This window comes from Arachis hypogaea, chromosome 19 (genome assembly GCF_003086295.3).
Source record: "Arachis hypogaea cultivar Tifrunner chromosome 19, arahy.Tifrunner.gnm2.J5K5, whole genome shotgun sequence".
In the NCBI taxonomy this organism is placed as follows: Eukaryota; Viridiplantae; Streptophyta; class Magnoliopsida; order Fabales; family Fabaceae; genus Arachis; species Arachis hypogaea.
This window is the reverse complement of record NC_092054.1, coordinates 102,782,655-102,786,818: the sequence shown is the minus strand read 5'-3', so window position 1 is coordinate 102,786,818 and position 4,164 is coordinate 102,782,655.

Here is a 4,164-nt window from a genome sequence, read left to right as displayed (position 1 = left end):
AAGCTAAGTTGGATTTTCCAACTGAGCTTTCCCCTGGAGGTGCACTTTGGGCTATAAATTGGATTAAAAATCCAATTTAATTCATTTCTTCACCAAATCAAAAGCCCACCCAAATTCCAAAATCCAAGAATAGAAAGTGTATCAATAAGAGTTAGTTTGATGTAATTAGGACCTTTTGACACTTTGAGATTTTACTTTGAATTTTCCTTTTAATTGTCATTTTCATTTTTGAGCTCTTTACTTTGAATTTGAATTTCTGAGAACTTGGAAGGAGAATTGATCTCTCTTCTTCTTGGTTCTTGCTTGAGCACTCTTTTATTTTCTTGCTTTGGATCTTGGGTGAAGAATTGAAGAACTTCTGTTTCAATCTCACCTTGAGATCTCTTGTTTACTTTCCCTGCATAATTGAATTTCACTTTCTGTTTACTGCTTCATCTTCTCTTCAATTCTGCAATTTACTCTTCTTCACTTCTTTTGCAATTATTCTTGTTGGAACAAGGAAGGATTTGAGATCTAGACTTGTTATCTAGTCTCTTCCACCCTGAGATCTTCAACCTCTTTTACTTTGCTGCAAATTAAGCACTGCTTTCTCTGTTTTTAAATTCTCAAAGCATTTTACTCTTCTGTTTAAGATCTACTTCACTGCAATTCAATTTTCTCTTTTATTGTTTGATGCAATTTACTTGTTCTTGTTTAATTTCTGCAATCCCAACTCCCAATCCCTTTTACAATTCAAGCAATTTACGTTTCTTGCACTTTAAGCTTCAGCCATTTACATTACTTGCAATTTAAGTTTCTGCAATTTAATTTACTTGCACTTTAAGATTCAGCTCCTTTATTTTCCTGCTCTTTAGTTTACTGCAAATCTCCCCTTCCCCTTTACTTTCCATGCAATTTAGCTTCTGCAAATCACAAATCACTCAACCAATTCTTGATTCGCTTGACTAAATCAACCACTAAACTAAAATTGCTCAATCCTTCAATCCCTGTGGGATCGACCTCACTCATGTGAGTTATTATTACTTGATGCGACCCGGTACACTTACCGGTGAGTTTTGTGTTGGATCGTTTTCCACACATCATGATCCTCCTGAAGAATGATCCACAGCCTTCTTTGCTTCATAGGATAATCCTTCATAAAAGATGTGTAGTTGTACCCATTCATTGAACATTTCTGGAGGGCATCTTCTTATCAGATCTTTGAATCTCTCCCAGGCCTCATAGAGTGTTTCCCCATCTTGTTGTCTGAAAGTTTGCACCTCATCTCTCAGCCTATTGATTCTTTGTGGGGGGGGTAAAATCTTGCAAGGAATCTGTTCACAACCTCCTCCCATGTAGTTAGGCTATCCTTGGGGAATGATTCCAACCACTTTGCTGCCTTATCTCTGAGTGAGAAAGGGAACAAGAGTAGTTTGTAGATGTCGGGGTGTACCCCGTTGGACTTTACAGTGTCACATATCCTCAAGAATGTGCTGAGATGTTGATTATGATCTTCTTAGGCACTTCCTCCATATGAGCAATTGTTCTGAACAAGTGTGATGAGCTGAGGTTTTAGCTCAAAATTATTGGCATAAATTGTTGGCTTTAGGATGCTACTGCCATAATTTCCTGGGTTTGGGTTGATGTAGGAGCCTAAGACTCTCCTTTCTTGCCCATCATGATTTATTGGGCCTCCTCTAGCATTGTGAGATTCTTCTTCATGGTGGTTCTCCATGTTCTCCTCCATGTTTGTTTCAAAATACTCTTCCTCTTCCTCAGCACCAACGACTCCTTTCCCTCTTGCTTCCCTCCTTAATCTAAGGAAGGTCCTCTCAGGTTCAGAATCAAAAGAAGTTGAAGCACAGTTTCTTTTACCTGTCATACAACCAACAAGGCAAAAAGCAAGAAAGAAAATGAATGAAGAAATTACTCTTGTTAAAGTGGATGTTAGTGTGAGTGGTGCAATTAATCAAACGGTTAGAAGAGTGGAAATATGTATATAAAAAAAATACTCAAAGAAGAAAGAAATAGAACTCAAAATAAAAGAAAATAAAAGGTGCTAAATAAAATAAAATAACAAGGAAATTAAATTGCTTAATCTAGCTCTCCAATTGACTTAATCACTGTCAAATTTAAGCCAATCCCCAACAACGGCGTCATAAAACTTGATGACCGGAATTCACACCCCATTCAAAATTGGTGAATTAGTCCTTTTGGCAAGCGCCCCAAAATTATTGTCAAGTAATAACCTACAGTGGAGTGGGATCGTATCCACAGATATTGGCAAATTCAAGCAGTTTTAATCAATTGATGAATTAGTCAAGCAGATCAATAGGATTGTAGAGTGCAGAATTGTAAATGACATAAATGTAAATGACTAGAATATAAAGAAAAGAAATAAAGTTCAGAAATATAAATGGCAGAAAGTAAAGGGCAGAATCATGAATGACTTGAATGTAAATGGGAATGGGGAATTTTTGAATGTAAAAATAAGTAGTAAAGAAATGGATAGATAGGAATGGGGAAATTCATTGAGATTGGGAGATGTTGTCTCTTTAGATTGAATTTAGCTTATATCTTCTTCAATCATACAACTCATTGACCTCTTGGCAATCATGATTGATTGAGCCCAAATCCCTTGGTGACTCAATCTCTCAGATCTTGATCAATAGCCAATTCCTTGGTCTAATTGCTCATGAAGAAAGATATGCTTGGTCCCTGATTATACCACACACCATTATAGGTCCAAGTAGAGGGAGGATTATATGTCACATATCCAAACACCAAAACTCAGATTATACTCTAGTGTGAGAAGGGATTTCAAGCATGATTCATTTTTCCTTTCCCAAGGTTCCCATGAAACCCAATTGCATTCAATCTCTTTTCCAAGATAATTGAATACTAAGTATTAAGAATTAAATTCCTTCTAGAAAATGAAAGAGAAGATGAAGAGAAGAAGGAATTTACTATCATCAATCCATCAAGTACAACAGAGCTCCCTCTCTCAATGAGAGGGAAGTTAGCTACTCATAGCTCAAAAAAGTACTCAAGAGTGAAGTTTAAAAGTGGATCTAAAACTGACTGCTTAATCCCCTTCTTCAGTACTCCTTAGGGGTATTTATACTACTCCTAGTAAAATAAAAGAATTACAAAAGTGAAAAAGGAAAATTACATTTTGGAGGGAAAAGAAAACACTCAATAAGCATGACTTCTTAGCTGGCGTGTGGCTGGCGCTTCTCTGGCGAGTCACGTACCTTTCATTTCCAGCTTGGCGTGCTACGCCTATTCCTTCAAGTGGCATGCTCGTCCTTCTCTCAACCTTGGCGTGCCACGCCTTCGAACTCAAGTGGCACGCCAAAGTGGATTTCTTGTGTTGGCATGCCACGCCTTCGAGCTCAAGTGGCACGCCCCTTGCCTTTCTCACTTCTCTTTGCCTCTGGAAACTTGTACTGGCGTGCCACGCCCAAGGTCTGGCATGCCACGCCCTTGCTTCATGCTTGGCTAGGCTTCTCTAAAAAGTTGAACTAGCGTGGCACGTCCAGGGTCTGGCGTGCCACCCCCCTTTTGTGAGTGAGTGGTTCCTCTGTTTGGTGTGCCATGCCACGAGCTCAAGTGGCACGCCCCAATGCTTCTCTCTTGAATGACACTGGCGTGCCATGCCTGGTTGCTCAAGTGGCACGCCTAAATGAAGAATAGTGAATGGCGTGCCACGCCTTTGATACCAAGTGGCACGCCCCATGTAATTGGCCTCCTTCATCCTCTCTGGAAACTTATACCAGCGTGCCACGCCTAAAGGCTGGCGTGCCACGCCCATGATCTTGTCTTGGTTCCAGTGGTTGGCGTGCCACGCCTCAGTCTTCAAGTGGCACGCCATAGTGAAATGCCAAGGTTGGCATGCCACGCCTTCGATACCAAGTGGCACGACCAGTCTTTGCTTTTGGTCCTTTGTGCATTGGCGTGCCACGCCTGGTTGCTCAAGTGGCACGCCTAGTCTTCAATTGCCTTCAGCCCCTTCTCTGGATTGTTGTACCAGCGTGCCACACTATGCTGCTCAAGTGGCATGCCCATGGATTTGTGAACTCTTCAAGATTGGCGTGCCACGCCTGGGTTCTCAAGTGGCACGCCCATAGTAGTTGATGGGTCAGGCGTGCCACGCCCAGCTTGGCGTGCCACGCCCCTTTTGTG